Source organism: Apium graveolens, chromosome 1, assembly GCF_009905375.1.
Source record: "Apium graveolens cultivar Ventura chromosome 1, ASM990537v1, whole genome shotgun sequence".
NCBI classification, from domain to species: domain Eukaryota; kingdom Viridiplantae; phylum Streptophyta; class Magnoliopsida; order Apiales; family Apiaceae; genus Apium; species Apium graveolens.
In genome coordinates, this window is record NC_133647.1 from 178,849,672 (window position 1) to 178,869,452 (window position 19,781).

The following is a 19,781-nucleotide window of genomic DNA, read 5'->3' on the forward strand; positions in this document are numbered from 1 at the left end:
GAAATTATGCTCTCTGAGTTGGATCCTTTAGAATTTGAGTTTTCAGAATTATCAGAATTTGGCCCATCAGAACTTGATGAATCAGAATTTGAGTTTCCAGAATTATCAGAATTTGGCCCATCAGAACTTGATGAATCAGAACTTGAAGAGCCTGTTTTAGGTTCTGATGCTTCTTGAGATGTGGTGATATCTTCAATATGCCCTCCTGCACAGGTGCATTTTCCTTTGGCGTAGTTACTACAGTTCAATAATAATAGAGTTTTCAGAGTTTGCAGTAACAGGATTTAGACTGTCAGGATTTACAGAGTCAGAATTTAAAACTTCATTCTCAAATCTCAGTTGATTATGATCATTGAAATCTTCAAGTCCTGTAATCTTCTTATCATCAAAAGAGGCATTGATAGATTCCATGACAACCCTTGTTCTTAAATTGTAGACTCTGAAGGTTTTTGTGGAAAGTGGATATCCAACAAAAATTCCTTCATCAGCTTTTAGATCAAATTTGGATAGCTGTTCAGGATGAGTCTTAAGAACAAAACACTTGCATCCAAATACATGAAAATACTTCAGATTTGGATTCTTTTTCTTCACCATCTCATATGGTGTATTTCCATGCTTGTTGATAAGTGTTGCATTCTGAGTAAAACAAGCAGTCTGCACAGCTTCAGCCCAAAAATAGGTTGGTAACTTTGCTTCATCAAGCATAGTTCGTGCAGCTTCAATAAGAGTTATATTCTTTCTTTCAACAAATCCATTTTGTTGTGGAGTTCCAGGAGTAAAAAATTCCTGCTTAATTCCTTGGTCTTTGCAGAACTCATCCATGATCAAATTCTTGAACTCAGTGCCATTATCACTTCTTATGATTTTCACAGAGTCTTTAATCAATTTATCCAGTTGTTTGACATGACCAATCAAGATAGATGCAGTTTCACTTTTGTGTGCAAGAAATACACCCATGTGTATCTGGTGAACTCATCCACTATGACCATAGCATATTTCTTCTTTGCAATAGACATGACATTCACTGGACCAAATAGATCAACATGTAGTAGGTGATAAGGCTCAAGAATTGAAGATTCAGTCTTGCTCTTGAATGAAGACTTTCTTTGTTTTGCCTTTTGACAGGAATCACAAAGGCCATCAGGAGAAAATACTGATTTTGGCAGTCCTCTCACAAGATCTGTCTTGACTAGTTCATTTATATTGCTAAAATTTAAATGAGAGAGTTTCTTGTGCTAATCCCATCTTTCTTCAATTGATGCTCTACTTAACAGACAGATTGTAGATACATCAGAACTTGTTGAAAGCTTGGCTTCATAAATGTTACCATGCCTATATCCTTTCAGAACAACTTTGCCTGTAGATTTTCTTACAACTTCACAGTGTTCTTCAAAGAAATCCACATGATAACCTCTGTCACAGATTTGACTCAAACTCAGCAGATTGTGTTTAAGTCCTGAGACCAGAGCTACTTTTTCAATGATAACATTCCCAAGATTGATATTGCCATATCCCAGAGTTTTTCCCATGTTACCATCTCCATAAGAAACACCTGGGCCAGCTTTCTCTACAAAGTCTGATAGCAGGGCTTTATTTCCAGTCATATGTCCTGAACATCCACTGTCCAGAACTAGGATGTTTTTCCTGTTGCCCTGCAATCACAAAGACCACTAATGATTAGTTTTAAGGACCCAGACTTGCTTGGATCCTTTAGCCTTATTAAGTTTGTTAACATTTGCAGCGGATTTAGCATCAGAGTTTATGTTAACATTTTTCTTATCATTATTTACAGTACCAGACTTTACATCAGAACTTACACTAAAAGGAATAATGCTAACTTTCTTTAAAGAAGGTTTTATTTGATAATAATCATTGTACAAACTATGATATTCCTTACAAGTATAAATGGAATCCCATAAACTACCACAATGAAAACAAGGATTTTGTGGCCTATATCTAACAGACAGACTCTTAACTCCTGATTTTGAAGGTAAGGAGTTTATGTTTTTATTCTTCCTGCAAAAAGAAGCCAGATGGTTAGAATTTCCACAGTTATAACATTTCTTTCTAGGAGCATTAGGAACAGGCTTATAATCATTGCTTTTATTCACACCCTCCTTTCCATTCCTATTTTTCCTAGGTGGCTTTACCTTGTTTACATTCTTAACATCTTTCAGCTTATGCTTAAGCTGCTTCTTTCTCATTAAGCCTATGTTAACTTCAGTTGGCTAATCCTGTTTTGGTTTGTCAGAAGTTAATTTCTCTTTAACTTCTGATTTATCAATATTAGACTTTACAGCTACAAACTTAACAGGATTTACCTTTGGATTTTGTTTAACAACTATAGGCTCAATTTCTACAGTTCCTTTATTATTCTTATCATCTCCATAACCTAAGCCCTCTTTCCAGTTTCCACTACTTAACAGATTCTGAGTTGTTCTACCAGAGTTAGTCCAAGTCCTGATAATCTCTCTTTCCTTTTCTAACTCAGTTTTTAGAGATTCATTCATTTTAAGCACTTCATCTCTAACATAGAAAGCATCATCTCTATCTTTTTGAGTTTGATGGAACATAACTAACTCTTTTTCTAAATAATCATTCCTCTTTTTATAAGCAAGATTTTCAGAAGTTAATCTTTCACATGTTAAAGTTTGATCTCTATAACTAATGAACATGGTTTTAAGATATCTTCTCAACTCATTAATATCATCAGTATGAAAAGCATAAGTTGTTTGAGGTACCTTTAACTCAGCAGCTTCAGAACTGCTATCAGCATTTGCCATCAAGGCATAGTTCACCTCACTTTCAGAATCTGAAGTGTTTGTCCAGCTTTTCTTCTTTGTGACAAGAGCCTTGCCTTTGTCACTTTTTCCTTTCTTGCAATCAGGAGATATGTGGCCTTTTTCACCACAGTTGTAGTATTTGACATTTGAGTAATCTCCTCTGTCAGACTTTCCTCCTTTGCCTTCAGATTTTCTGAAACCTTTCTTATCAGAACTTGCACCTTTCCTGGAAAACTTCTTTCCCCTTCTGAATTTCCTGTATGCAATCCTTGTGATTCCTTTCACCATAAGAGCACACAGCTTCATCATCTCTTCATCAGGGTCCATCTCAGATCGACTTTCAGTTTCTGAATCCTCATCACTATCAGAACTTGATGACTCAGTATCAGACTTTGTGATGAGAGCCTTTCCTTTCCCTTTCTTTGAGACGACCACTTTAGGGGATTCCTTCTCAGCCTTAAGAGCAACTGTCCTTGACTTTCTTCCATGCCTCTTGCTTCTTTGATCCATTTCAAGTTCATGAGTCTTGAGCATACCATAAATTTCATCAAAAGTAGTTTCATCAAGAGCATAGTTGTCTCTTATAGTTGTGGCCTTCAAATCCCAACTTTCAGGAAGAGCTAAAAGGAATTTGAGATTAGTATCTTCAAGATCATATTCCTTATCCACCAGTGACAGATCATTCAAGAGTTTGACAAATCTATCATATAAACCAGTTAATGACTCATCAGGTTTTGAGTCAAAGTGTTCATACTCTTGAGTGAGTATAGTCCTCTTGTTCTTCTTAATTGAATCAGTTCCCTGGCATCTTGTCTCCAAGGCATCCCATATCTCCTTTGCAGTCTTGCAGTTAATTACCCTATTTGACATGACATTATCAATGCACTGTGCAGCAAATGTCTTACCTTTGCATCCTTAGCAATAGATGAGATATCTTCAGCTGTATATTCACTTTTCTCCTTCGGTACAGTATGTGCTGGCTGATCAGCAACTACAACAGAGAGCTTGGTTGGCTTGTGTGGTCCTTCATTAATTCTGTCAAGGTATTCTGGATCTGTAGCTTCCAGAAACATAGACATCTTCACCTTCCATATGGGATACTCAGAAGGTTTCAGTATGGGAACCCTAATAGTCTCATATCGATTATGGATTTGAGTCTTTGGAGTTTCTTCAGTTTTGATGGGCTTGGTTGGAGTTTGTGCTTCTTCAGACATGATTGTTTTTGGATCTTTATTGTATGTATGTTAACAGATTGCTCTGATACCACTTGTTAGGTCACACACACTGTAGAAGGGGGTTGAATACAGTATTTACTACAATTAAATTGAATATAAAAACTCAAGTAACAGAACACAGATTTTATTCAACACAATAAACTCTGTTACAAAGAACTGTTCTCTCTCAGTGATGAACAAATTATCACGAGAGCTGCTAGGGTTACAATGAATAATAATCTCGATTTAGATAACACATATAGTGTAAACCCTATGTCTGTATTTATATACTACACAGTTACAAGATAATCTTCTAATTGATATCGAATATAATTCTGCTTCCTAATATATATCAACTAGTTATCTTTTCTTCCAAGTATTCTATTTTTCATAGAATTCTTCTCCATGCATATCTCTTCTTATATTTGTCTTGATCTTCTTTCCTTTCAATCAGCCGCCTTCCTTATCTGAACGTCTCCTTAAGTCCTGATATTATCTCCTGATAAATATCTCCTGATAACTTAAGTTCTGACAACTTAAGTTCTGATTTCTTAAGTCCTGACTTCAGTATAAGTACTGATTTCCCGTTAAGTCCTGATTTGTCCTGTTAAGTAAGATCTGAAAACTAAACACAAATCATATTAGACATGACATCACAAATATATCTAACAAAGTACACAACATATTCCTAACATTCTTCATCGAATTTGAAGGGAACATCCTTCTCTAACAAATTGCACAAGGGTTTAGAGATTTTGTAGAAGTCTTTGATGAATCGCCGATAAAAACCCGCATGACCAAGAAAACTGCAGACTCCTTTAACTGAGATTGGTGGAGAAAGATTTTCAATAACCCCCACCTTGGCCTTATCCACTTCAAGACCATTTCTAGATACCTTGTGCCCAAGAATGATACCATGTTGCACCATGAAGTGACATTTTTCCCAGTTGAGCACTAGATTGGTTCAACGCATCTTTTCAGCACCAAACCAAGATTATGCAAGCACTCGTCATAAGAAGTCCCGAACACAGAGAAGTCATCCATAAATACCTCCATATTAGTGTTAATCATATCAGAGAATATGGCCATCATGCATCTCTAAAAAGTAGCAGGTGCACCATAAAGTCCGAAGAAAACTCGACGGAAAGCGAAAGTGCCAAAAGGACAAGTAAAAATGGTCTTCTCTTGATCTTCTAGGGCAATGCAAATCTGATTATAGCCCGAATATCCATCCAGAAGACAATAATACTCATGGCCAGCCAACCTATCAAGCATTTGATCGATGAATGGAAGAGGGAAGTGATCCTTCTTGGTGGATTTATTCAGCTTCCGATAATCCATGCATACTCTCCACCCTGTGACTGTCCGATAAGAAATGAGCTCGTTCTTCTCATTAGCAACAACTGTAATGCCTCCTTTCTTAGGCATACACTGCACTGGGCTCACCCATAAACTTTTAGAAATCGGATAGATGATCCCTGCATCCAGCCATTTAAGAATTTCCTTCTTCACAACATATTTCATGATAGGATTGAGTCTTCTCTGCTGTTCAACTGTTGGCTTACTTCCTTCCTCAAGCAGAATTTTATGCATGCATTAAGAAGAGCTGATTCCCTTAATATCTACTATAGTCCAACTAATCGCTGATTTAAACTCTCTCAGAACTCGCAAGAGCAGAGTTGTCTTCATCACTACCTAAAAGGTCAGATGCAATAATAACAGGAAAAGTAGATGCATCGTCTAAAAAAGCATACCTCGAGTGATCAGGAAGTGGTTTTAGCTCAAGTGTGGGAGCTTCCTCAATAGAAGGCTTAAGATGCTCCTGAGAATTTTTAAGCTTTGATAATCCAAGAGACTCGAATAGCAAGTCCACTCTCCTTTTCCATGGCGAAGCATTCCAATACTGCAGCTGCTTTGCCCCCTCTTCATCTTCACTATCAGATTCCCCTTTTAAGGCTCTCTCTAAGGCATCAGCCCTTAGCAATTGATCAATCTCCAAAGTCACTATAGAGTCGACCAACTCTAGTTTAAAGCACGCCTCTTCATCAGTAGGAAAATTTCATTACATTGAAGACATTGAAAGTCACATCATGACCCTGAACTCTCATAGTAGGCTCACCCTTCTGCACATCGATAGGAGTTCGGCCTATAGCTAAGAATGATCTCCCCAAGATGATGAGAATCTTCTTATCTTCCTCGAAGTCCAGAATTACCAAATCAGCAGATAGATGAGTTTATCCACCTTAACCAAAACATCCTCCACTACTCCTCGCGGATAAGTGATGGAACGGTCAGCCAGTTGCAAGGATATGTTTACAGGTTTTGGATCAGGCAGACCAAGTTTCTTGAAAACGGACAAGGGCATCAGATTGATGCTAGATCCCAAGTCACACAAACACTTGTCGAAAGACAGATTGCCAATGGTACAAGTTATCATGAAGCTTCCTGGATCTTTAAGCTTAGGAGGAAGTTTCTGTTGCAGCACAATACTGCACTCTTCCGTTAGAGCAACGGTTTCCAACTCTTCAAGTTTTAGCTTCCGAGATAAAATACCCTTCATGAATTACCATAGCTCGGCATTTGATCTAGAGCTTCTGCAAAAGGTATGTTAATGTGCAAATTTTTAAAACCTCCAAAGACTTAGCAAATTGCTTGTTGAACTTCTGCTTCCGAAGCCTTTTAGGATATGGAGGTGGAGGATATACTTGTTTGTCTCCTGTATTCTGTTCAGGAGGGGTGTTTTCAACAGCTTTCTTCTTTGGTTCCTCTTTGTCACCCTTCTGTACAACTGAATCAGCCAAAATTTCATTTTATGGAATTAGAGAGGGTGTGGGTGCGCTGTTATAGGGCTCGGGCGCGCCGCCCTTCTGGAGAAAAAATTCAGAATCTTTGTTTTGATGATTTTAGGGGCTTGCGACCTTTACAGACCTCAGGGTGATTGCCTTAAGCTGTTCTTTGACTTCCCTCTTGCCTGGATTAGCCTCTGTGTCACTTGAAAGAGTTCCTTGTGGTCGGTTTAATAAGGCGTTAGCAATCTATCCTATTTGATTCTCCAAAGCCTTAATGGAAACCGCTTGACTTTTGCACATAAGCCTTAACTCCTCCAATTCAGATTTTTCATTCGAAGATGGACCGGAACCTCCATGAGATTGTTGTTACACTCCCTGTGGCTGAAAATATTCCTTTGGTGCGAACTGTTGCTGAAAACCAGGAGGATTGAATTGCTTGTTTCCAAACTGCTGGTATGGTTGTTGTGGCTGTTCCATACCACCCTAATTATTTCTCCTCCATCTGAAGTTAGGATGATTGCAGGTGTTAGGATGATAAGTGGCAGGAACTGGTTACTGCGACCTCTGAAAGTTGCTCACAAACTGAGTTGACTCACAAGATATAGCACATTGCTCTGTCGCCTGCGATCCTGCACAAAGCTCACAAACACTCATTATCTGTTAACACCTTAGGTTGTCAGAGAATCGACCTTCATAGTTAACGCCTTTAGCTGAGCAGCGATAGCCGTAGCTGTATCCACCTCCAGAATTCCTGCTACCTTGCCTTGTGGTAGCCTCTGAGTTGGATTCCAATATTCATTCACAGCCATCATCTCAATTAGCTAATAAGCTTCCCCATAGCTCTTAGCCCATAAGACTCCACCTGATGCTGCATCGAGCATGGATTTTGACTGTGCTCCCAACCCATTATAAAACCAATTGATGATCATCCAATCAGGTATGCCATGATGAGGACACTTCCTAAGCATCTCCTTGTAGCACTCCCAAACTTCACATAGAGTTTATCCTGATTACTGCGTAAATTGAGTAAGAGCATTCCTGATTGCAACTGTTTTTGATATAGGGAAGAATTTAGTAAGAAATTTCTGAGCAAGATCCTCCCAAGTCGCAATAGAACCAGCTGGTGAGAGTGTAACCAACTCTTAGCTTTATCCCTCAGAGAGAATAGAAAAAGTCTCAGTTTCACAGCAACTTCGGAAACATTATTGAATTTGAAGGTATCGCAGATCTCGATGAAATCCCTAATATGCATATTGGGATCTTCTGTTGGAGAACCCCCAAACTGGACTGAATTCTATACCATTTGAATTGTTCTAGGCTTGATCTCAAAGGTATTAGCTATGATAGCTGGCATGACAATGTTAGATTGAATGTCATTAATCTTTGGTTAAGAATAATCCATCAACGCTTTCGTTGCTGTTGCTGGTTCTCCCATTGTAATCAAAACTTCTTCTTCAACTTTTTCAATTTCTTCGAAAACTTCTTTTTCCTCTTCTACAACTCTTTCTAGTGTTTCCTTACGAGATTGAGAACGTGTTCGTATACACGCTCTCTAGAGTACCTGAACACAACAAAGTAACTGTAGTAAATAAAGTAATCCGAGTCAGTGAACTTTAACGACCACTGATGTCAAGCACATAAACTAAAAATAACACCGAGTCCCCGACAGCGGTGCCAAAAATTTATTCGCACGCAGGTGTACGCGATCACAAGTAGTATAAGATTAAGTCAAGTTCGTTCCCACAGAGACCGGTTTAGGTTAAGTTCAGATTATGCACTTATGCAATAATGTATGATTATCATTCACAACTAAGATAAGTAACAAATTGAGTTGATTAACTACTTAAGAGATTATACTAGCATGCATTAACTAAGAGATTAAAAGAGAATTACTTATATGAGAATAAAACATGAGATTTTAACTTCATTAAATACTTCATTCAAAGTTTATGTCCTTATCAATGGTATGCGATGGTGATGATAACTAATCAGATAACACGAAATTAGTATATGCTATCTTTCGGTATACGTATACCCTACTACCGAGCATCCACAATCAAGATAGAAGCCATATAGACACCAAATATTCTTAGACCCTATATGTCTATAAGATTTGAAAACATAATGGTTTAAGAACAAGTTATCTATTAAGATTACATAGGGTGTGTAAGATGGTTAAAATTACTCCACGAATTATGCATGTCAATTCATACATAAACCTATGCTAGCATGGTAAGTTCTCAACCTTTATATTCATTATTGCTTCAATAAAGATTAACAAACAATCTTAGTTGTTAGCTACGCATCAAAGACGAATAAGCACAACCAAACTAGGAAATCATAAATCACTACACACTAAAGATGTAAAACAATCAACTATTGAAATCCATACATAAATCCGCTAGAACCCCATGACAATAATTAGTTCATGATCGAACACATCGTCACCATGGGTTCCAATGAAAACATGATACTAAATAAGTTCAAAATACTACGAGATAATATAAAAGTACTAGGGTTTAGAACAAATAAAAAAAAGCATCCAAAAGTATCACCTAAATCGAAGAATATAAAATAATGAACTAATTCTTCTTCTCCTTAGTCTTCTTGTGTGCTCTAGGTCTTCTTAATGTTCTCCATGGCTTCCTTTTTTTAAAAACGTCTTCTTATCTTTATATATAAGCCCCTGGATCATCTGGACTCTCCAAATAACCAAATCATAGTAGAAACAGGATTCTACAGCTTTCAACTGGTGCGAGCGCGCGGCACTGGAGCGCGGGCGTGCTATCTCTCTGTCAACATGGGCACGGGCGTGCTTGATTGGGCACGGGCGCGCCTGCTCTCTGGAAAAATTCCTGTATTTTGTTGATTCTTTCTCTGATCTTCGTACAATCTTCCGCAACTCCATTCCTAACCTCTTATTAGTATCAAATCATTTGAAAGTTCATTTTCACCTCTGACTAGTGCCCTGAAACAACTAACCACCAAACACATCAAAAATACCAAATACTTGAGTCCAAAATACCAACTTAAGCCGGTATGAAGGGTTCCAAGTGGTTATTAATCCCACTTATCAGTTTCATGATAATCACATTGTCGATTGCAAGGCCAACTCTCTGGGGGAGTCTGCATTGGCTTTGGCGGATAGTAGAATGGATTATCTTTGATTTCTTTAAAGATTTTCTCCCTTCTTATCTGCTCGTTCATTTCTTCTAACCTCTTCTTCCTGGTTGCTTCTGTCTCTTTCTGATTACTTTGATCTTTTTGGTGCTTCTTCCCTTTAGCTTCGATTCGGTCAAAGACATATCTTCGGGATTGTTGAGAGTCCCCGGACTCTTCCGGTTCCTCTTCTTGTTCAGCTTCCTCTTAAGCCCGGGCTTGGTTTTCCCTCTATAGCCGGATTGCTTCAGCTAGTTCATCACTAGTCAGGTTGGCCATGTATTCCTCTGCCACTGAAATATTGGTGTACTTGTATTTGTTCAGCTTGATCAAATTTCAAGCATCCCGGGGTGTTACTACCCTTTCCATGATTGGGGTGTATTTTTATTCTTGCTCATGGATGGTGTCTCGGTCGGCTTCAGGGTCCCGTTCCTGTGAATGGTCCTGGTCCTGGACCTGGATACTGGCAAAGGGTCTCCCAACCGTACTCTTCCCTTCACTTGCCATTGTCTCAAGTGTACAAACAACAACTGACCAAAATTTCAAGCTAAAAAAGTAGATTTAAGGTTGCTTTTCAAAAATAGCAAAAATTACCCAAAATGACAGCAAATAAACTTTCTGGGTTTACTAACAATATTGCGGAATAAGTATAACTGGGTCTATAACACGAAGACAATATGCAAGCTAAAGTGGATCTGGGTTCTAAAAAAATCAAAACTATCAATAACACACACAAACGTGGCTTAAAAATGAACAAAAATGGGCTCACACAAACGTCGCCTAAAATGACGAGCACACACAAATATGGCTTAAATAAACAACATTCATGGTTATGAGAGAGCTAGGTTGCTTGTGTTCTTAAAGGCTAAAGAAATGGACTCTTCAAAGAGTTTACTGATGAAGGTAAATCAAGGGGCACCGAGACCCAAGAATGGAGAGCCCCTTCTTCTAACGTAAATGATTCGGTGTACGGAGCTGCTCTTTCCAACGCAGCTCCTAGACCCTTCTTGTGGTTGCGATGTAGCTGTTGTGGGGTGTCTGTAAAATAACACTAGAGGGGGGTTTGAGCCCCGCGGCGCCTCCGGTGTGAGAGTTAGAACTCTCTTAGGGAAGATGAAGGTAAATAGGGATGCAAGGTGGATGTGTGTGTATATTTGTGTGTAAGAGAACATAACCCCTAAATCCCTTCCCATTGGGGTATATATAGCCCGAATGTAGGGTTTAGGGGTTGGTACCTTTATATCAGGGTTGTTCGTTGTTAGAGACGGAGGACGCCTGGCTCGGATGGATTCCATACACATGTCCAAGTAAGGACACCTTTATGATACACCAAAGGTGTGGTGACGCGTGTCATGTATAACGACTCGTGTAACCTTTTTGAATTATTTAATTATGCAACTATGGAAATTATTAAATAAATAAAATATGTGTGTTGGTATTGACCACTATGTGTTGTTTGATTATTATCCATATGTAATTTATAGTGTATCGGATTGTCCGTGCGATTAATTATGCGATCATATGGAATTGTTTCAATTTTAAAAGTTGATTTAATGCAAATTTATTTGTATAAATATTTGAAATATTTCTAAAATTGTTTTTATGATTTTATAATTATAATAATTATTTTTAGGATTTTATAAAATTGAGAAATCAATATTTTATTATTTATTTATTTTTAAATGATTTTCTGATCACTTTTATTTGTAAAATCCATATTTAATTCTAAAATTCTTCAAAAATTATGAAACTCATATTTATTTAAGTTTGGAATATTTCGAGAATTTTAAAATTATTTTGAAAATTTTCGGGATTAAAACTGATCAGAAACTCGATGCGGTCCGGATAAAAAAAAAACTGACACGTGTCTTATTAAAAGACACGCGGCAACACAAACAAAGTCGGGGGGGGGTGACTCCTGTGTTTGCTAATAAACATCAATCTCTCTTCTTATTCCTTTCTAATTCTCCCTCTCTCTTTCTTGTCCTGGCGGCGTTGTACTTTCTTTTCCGGCGACCTTCGCCTCTGTTTCTTGGTCTCGTTGCCGGCGGTAGTCCGGTGGGTTCTACCGCCTTTGTATCGGCCTGGTTAGTGGTTCCGCTATATATACACACACGTGTGTGTATATCGCAGTGGAGGGTATGGTTGTTGTTGATTATTGTGTTCTGTGATTGTGTCCTTGTATCTATCTCCGGTTGGCCTTGTTTTTTTGGCCTGTTCTTTTACTTCCAGCCTGTTGCTTTGCTTTTTGGTGGTTGATTCTCTGGTCTGTTGTGCGGTTATGTTTTGTTCCTGTTGAGCCCTGTCCTGTTGGGTCGATTGTGCATTGGATTGGATTTTTGCAGAATTGTTATTAACTTAAATTCCCTTTTTCTCGCAGGAATTTATTGATTACATTCGTGATATTAAATTATTCGTATCAAAAGTTATTTTTTTATAACTAATCGATAGAATTTTGCGTTGGAAACCCGAGAATTTATCGGGTACCCGCGAAATTTTGTCGCCGTCCGTGATGACTTTTACGAGTGGACGGTGGACTATGATGATTATATTCTGAGTCCTAATTTAACAAATAAATGTAAAATGTGAATAATAATAGTATTGAATTGACGATTTGGGGAATTGTGAATATTGGTTGTTGTGAATTATTGTGGTGAAGTGATGTCAAATTGTTCGACGGGTTAGTCCGATAAATAAAGGAAGTGCTGCTCAATTTTCGGGAAACTGAACTACGTAAATACGAGAACGTATTCGATGATTATCGAGATGTTGAATGACTATATATATATGTGCGTGTGTTTTATACGAAACTTGATTGTACGATGTGATGGAATATTTTTCTAAATCGATAACCCTGATTTCATAAAATAAAGAGTATGGGTATTTTCCGAAAACGAACACTGAACCGATTTTCGAGAACGTGAGCCCTAAGTGATACGTGTATTATTATATGAAATATGTTACGAGTCAGATTTTGTTAACGTTTGGGTAGATTGTTAGCGAGGATATGTCAAGCATAATCGAATGTCTAAGTTAGGATATTTCGACCTTGTAGGTTCTAGTCAGAATGCCTGCGAATTGGAATTGGACGAAAGATAGTTGGTGGTGAGTCGAAAAGCTCATTAAGGTCTCAATCAAAGGACTTAAGTGTTGAGGTCGAATCCAGAATAATATAGTGGTTGGACGTAAAAGCCTAAGCGGCAGAATTGGCCCAGAATTGATCAGTAATAGTTGTAAAACCTTGGAAGGCAAGTATTTCTGAACTTTTCTTCAAGACATATTACCAATGTTTTCGAACTATTTCATAACATGTTGCTATTATTAAACATAATTCCTGTTTTGTAATGCAAGTGTTTTAAACTGCTTACCTTAAACCCTGAATCTTTCTTGATCTTGAGCCGTAAGCCTTATTCTTTGTAAACCATCCTTTGTTGATCCCCAGATATCAATTCACACCAATATGATACTACTCCCCAAAGGTATAACTACCAAACACCAAACACTGAAACAAAATTGTTTGAAAACACAGAAACTTTTAAAACACTTGCATATAGTAAGGACAACCAGGTTTGTGATTTTTCAAACTTTTTAGACAAATTTTCGAAAAAGATTTTCCTTTACAAATTTCTAAAAGCCTTTTCGAATAAAATAATTTTTAAACATTGGTTGTCGAGTTACTACTTGAGTTTCTTGTTTGTTAGAAAGTCTGGATTACCTGGAAATATGCTGTTTCAGACCTAGTATTGCTAATTCCAAGAACGAAGTAACCTGTGATTATGAAGAAGTTGATTATTCCTAACTGTAAGGTGCAAGTATTATTTGATAAAATTTACAGCATAATCAGCGTACGGAGTAACTATACATTCAATTACTAGGACTATCAGAGTTCGAAGAATTCATTGATTCAACAGAAGCCGGAGCGTGATCGAAAAGATTGAAAAGATTTCCAAACCTCTCTAAAAGAAGAATATTGTTAACAAAAGGATAGTTATATCGTATGGTTCGTGGTTATTCTAAATTAAAAGAGGAAGCCCAAAGTTATCAGATAAGAACGCCATTATGATCGAATTGTTAAAGTATTATACGTGTAGGTGCGACATTACAGACGCGAGACTTGACAAGTAAGAATCTACCATAATGTTTAATTTGCGAAGGCATTTCAACGTACTTTCTAAAGTTATTATATGACAGAATGGAGATATGATCGAACAAGCTCGAAAGATGAATACAAGTGAAATGTGGATGGTAACCAACGGTATCGTTCTTGTCTTCAATATTACAGCGTATATTCCTTCTCAATTCTTAAAAATGTATGAACTTCTTTTCTCAGATAAACTCTTTTCTAAGATATCGAAAAGGAGGATATTCCATTCCTTTCAAATTTATTTTCTTCCCTTAAGTTTTGCTTTCTGATTGGGACAAACAGTGTTATGGTGAGACACTTTGTCAGAATGACGAAGAGTCGGGTGGGACGCCACCTAATCATGTGCTGTATGCCATATGGTATGAAAGACTGGCCATCTTAAGTACCAATGTGGTTGTCTCATTCATATTCAAATCCTTGTTTCTTCTTTCTTTTCAACTTTCAATTTTGTTGAATTGTGAATCCTTCTAGTTGCTTCGTTGTACTGTTGTTCTTTGCAAGAGGTTTTTAAGCATAAATCAACGTATCCTTAATCAAGCGGACGAAGTTCCATCTACCTCTTATGCATGGAAAGGAAACACGGGCACATGACGAGGATTACAAATTACTAGCCCCAGTGAAGAATCCACTAAGAGTCAAGGAAATCTACTCCAATGAGGAATACGTTTCCGAGAACGAGAAATTGCGATTTTCTTGTGAAATATGTTATTCAGAATACGTACGTGATGACATGGATGATTAGGGTGAATACCTTATGCGTTAAAATATTAAAAGATATGAGAGTAACTTAATTATTTATCTCTCAAGGTTTTATTGATAAGATTAGGATCAAAGGATTAATAAGTTAAGAATGTGAAAGTGTTGAATAAGGGAGTACTAATGGTGAAATTGAGATTCCTGGCAATAAGTTGTGAAGAATTGATATCATGAAAGATAAGAGGTTTTGATATTATTCTAAGGAATGGATTAACTATTAAAGCGTGATGTCCAGGCAGACCGTCTTGATGAAAAGATAAATTCTGAGGATGTCAAATGAGAAGGTGATGAGGTTCAGAAGATGAAAGAAGGTAAAGAATTTGTTGATGATGATTATGGTAATCAAGATGTGAGCATTACGGTGAATATGAGATAAATAAAAGTCAGGAGTAAACAAAATTTGAAGATTTTATAGTTTCAAGATATATTTCCAGACGAATTACCAAAATATGACCTTATCTAAAATGGCACCAGTTACAACGAGGAAGTTAGCAAAGCGGATGCAAGAAATGCTAGGAGAAGAAGCAATTAAACCCAATGTATTCCATGAAGTGTACCAGTACTATTTGTTAATAAGAAAGTGGAAGTATGAGATTATGCGTCAACTAAAGCCAGTTCAACAAATTTACTATCAAAAGCAAGTACATGTTACCTCGACTCAATGATTTGTTTGATCAAACGAAAGAAGCAAAGTATTTTTATGAGATTGATTTAAGACTTGATATTTCACTAGTTGAGGATTAAACCTATGGATGTATCAAGGATAATTTTCATAACTAAATACTGTTTTCATATTGTCATCTATATTAACCAATATACCAGTAATATTTGAACTAGATGGACAGCACATTTAAGGAATATCCGAGTAAGCTATAGTTGTGATACTTAAAGTCAACGAAGGACCATGCGAAGCATTTAATGATAACTGGGAAGTTGGAGAAGAAAGAAGTTGTATGAAATATAGTTCTTAGTATAAATAGTCAATGTAGAAAAGATCAAAAGAGATTCAGCAGAAGTTAAAGTTACTATGAATGAAAAGAGACCAGAAACACTCACAAAAGTAAGAAGTTTATATGAAGTAAAGAAGGGTAAAGAAAGTTTTACAGAGTTAAGTGAAAGAATGGTTACAGCACCTGTTTTATCATTTTAAAAGTATCAAGGAGGTTGGTAGTGTATAGTAATGCTTCTCATTAAAAAATAGGATGTGTGTTGATGCAGCACAATAGAGTTATTGTATATGCATCCAGACAACCGAAACCTTATGAGCAGAAGTATCTTACCCATAATTTGGGATTAACAGTAATAATATTCGTTTTGAAGGATTTGGGAAACATGATATGTATGGAGAAAGGTATAAGATCTATACGGGCCATAAGAGGTTGAAGTATGTGTTCACGAGGAAAAGCAAAGATAGAGGAAACTAATAACGGACATAGAAACTATACTAGAGGAATTAACTATAGAATTCTGAAAGTTGGAATTGGAAGCTAAAGTTCATAATCCAAAAGGAAGAAGATGGATAGTGTAACCTTTCAGTTGAAGTTGTGAAGGGAAAAATAAGATGTCAAGAGAAAATAATGGATCATGATGTTAGTAGTTAGAAAACGGAAATTTATACGCCCATGAGAATGATCACGATATCTCCAGATTCTCTTCCAGCACTTGGATGCTACAAGTAGAAGAATTAAGAAATGAGATCCCACAGGGAATTCACGATATTAAGTATTTAAGTTATTGAAGAAATGTCAAGATATATGGAAATTTAAAAAAAAATAGTGATAACCAAGTATAAAAAGGAAATTTCAAGATAGATTAGGAGGTGTTGGACAGGTCAAAGAGTTAAAAACGAAATATTGGAACGCCTAGTGGATAAAGCAGATCCAGGAAGTGACTTTACAAGAGGCGAATCGTGAAGTGGGAGTTTAACAAAACAACGAATAAGAATAAGTGACCCCTATAAAGAATTAATTTCCTACGAGACCTAATTTAAGCAATCTATTATATCTCGAGGAATAACTTAACATCCAACCTAAGAAAATTTCAGAGATTACGATTAAGGTGAGTTAAGAGCATTGCGAGCTCGGGTGATATTATGTGAAATGACGACTGCATCAGGTGATTATAAGGAATTAAGGAACGTGGTGTATAAGGAGTGCTTGGATAAGCAAACTATATTTATTGATAACATCCTCAGCTACTCAAAGAATAAGAAAGTCTGTGTGGAATGCCCAAGAATTTCTCTCCAAGGATTAGAAGGAAAGTAACTATGTGTTGAGTCTTCAAAAATGAAATTTTGACTAGGGTTAACAAGAGATTCTGAATTAATCCATTAACAACTACCTAAGTAAAACTGTATGGTAACAGATGCATTATGCCGGCAGAGAAGATTGGATGTAATTAAGACCACCGAGGAGCTAACAGACGAATTGGAAAGAGTGGAATCTGGAGTTTAAATACTTAAAGGTGATAATACGTGAATATATGAGACCACTTTTCAGCCTTAATTGATGAAAAAAGAATAAGAGATGCTTAAACATTTAGAAACCAAGTAAATAATGAGCACCGTCTAACATCCTTAAGTGGAAAGTCAAAGTACGGAAATTAGGAAATGTAAGATATGTTGAGAGGTGAAGTTTTAAGGAAACATTGGAATGATCATTTATCAGCAATGTCAGTTTTGGAATGCCCCTGTATTAAGCTTCGTGTGAACGCAAGTGTAGGTTCCCATTTCTATTAGAATAAAGTGGGAGAAAGAAAGTTGTAAAATCCTAAGTTGCTAAATCCTAAGTTAAATCGGCACGCCGAGAGCGTAGTGCTATTAGTTGAAGCAGCTCGGAGTAGACAAAGAAAGAAAATGAAATTGTATTGAGAGAAAGTATGAGTATAGAAATAGGACCAGTAGTGTTAGTAAAAATGTCGTTTTGAAAGAAATTGGATAAATTTGAGTAGAAGGGACAAGCTAAGTCCTAAAATTAGTAAACCATTCGAGGTATTGATGCATATAGATAAAGTTGTTCATAAAATGATATGACCGTCACTCCAGTATGCATACCTAATGTATTTTACTTGTCAATATTAAAGTGATAAGTATTGGGTTTAAACTAAGTAATTGATCAAGAAGCCAATGGGGCTCTTGTCCAAGTTGTTCTGCATATAGAGATCAATCCAAATTCTTGATCGTCAAAGGCAAGTCCTTGGAAATGAGGGCATACCTATTATAAATATGTTTGAACCCTTGTTAGATATATTTGATAATGTCATGGCTAATATGTTTTATGTTTAGCTTTCAGATCTTACTTGAACAGGATAAATCAGTACTTAACTGTTGATCAGTACTTATACTGGAAGTCAGGACTTAAGGATATCAGTACATATGTTATCAGAAGATAATCATCAGAAGATAGATATCAGAACTTAAGTGCTGAAGGACAATCAGATAAGGACAGTAGCTGATTAAAGGAAAGAAGATCAAGATAAACATAAGAAGAGATATGCATGAAGAAGGAATTCCGTGAAGAATGGAATACTTGGAAGAAAAGATATCTGATTGATATATTTTAGGAAGCAAAATTATATTCCATATCAATTAGCGATTATCTTGTAACTGTGTAGTATATAAACACAGATATAGGGTTTACACTATAAGTGTTATCATTATTAGAGAAGATTATTCATTGTAACCCTAGCAGCTCTCGTGATATTTGTTCATCACTGAGAGGTAACAGTTCCATACTGTAACAGAGTTTATTGTTTTAATAAAGTTTGTTTTCTGTTACTTAAGTTCTTAAAGTTCGATTTGAGTGTACTATACACTGTATTCACCCCCTCTACAGTGTGTGTGTGTGTGACCTAACAATTGGTATCAGAGCCTATCTGTTAACATACATACAGTTAAAGATCCAAACACAATCATGTCAGACACAGAAACTCCAAGTAAGCCTACCAAAACTGAGGAACCACCAAAGACACAAATTCAGAGTCGGTATGAGACCATCAGAGTTCCCATACTGAGACCATCTGAATATCCCATATGGAAGGTAAGGATGACCATGTTCCTGGAAGCAACAGATCCAGAATACCTTGATAGAATCAAGGAAGGCCCTCACAAACCAACCAGACTCGCTGTTGCAGTTGCAGGTGAAGCAGCAAAGACCGTACCAAAGGAGAAGAGTGATTATACTGCTGAAGATATAGCATCAATTGCTAAGGATGCTAAGGTACGACACTTACTGCATAGTGCCATTGATAATGTAATGTCAAACAGGGTAATCAACTGCAAGACTGCTAAGGAGATATGGGATGCTCTGGAAACAAGGTGTCAGGGAACTGACACAATTAAGAAGAACAGGAAGACAAAACTCACTCAAGAGTATGAACACTTTGACTCAAAGACTAATGAGTCATTGAATGATTTATATGATAGATTTGTCAAACTTTTGAATGATTTGTCATTGGTTGATAAAGAGTATGATCTTGAAGATTCAAACCTTAAGTTCCTGTTAGCTCTTCCTGAATGCTGGGATTTGAAGGCAACGACAATAAGAGACAACTACAATGTTAGATCACACACACACTGTAGAGGGGGTGAATACAGTGTATAGTACACTCAAATCGAACTTTAAGAACTTAAGTAACAGAAAACAAACTTTATTGAAACAATAAACTCTGTTACAGTATGGAACTGTTACCTCTCAGTGATGAACAAATATCACGAGAGCTGCTAGGGTTACAATGAATAATCTTCTCTAATAATGATAACACTTATAGTGTAAACCCTATGTCTGTGTTTATATACTACACAGTTACAAGATAATCACTAATTGATATGGAATATAATTCTGCTTCCTAAAATATATCAATCAGATATCTTTTCTTCCAAGTATTCCATTCTTCACGGAATTCCTTCTTCATGCATATCTCTTCTTATGTTTATCTC

The 19,781-nt window shown here is 36.7% G+C and overlaps 1 non-coding gene across 1 annotated transcript; it reads left to right on the top strand.

The window, feature by feature from the left end:
- Positions 1–7,725: 7,725 nt before the first annotated feature.
- LOC141681893 (small nucleolar RNA R71) lies at positions 7,726–7,832 on the top strand. The gene has a single exon (XR_012559317.1). It is a non-coding gene; the product is annotated as a small nucleolar RNA R71 (small nucleolar RNA).
- Positions 7,833–19,781: the final 11,949 nt, after the last annotated feature.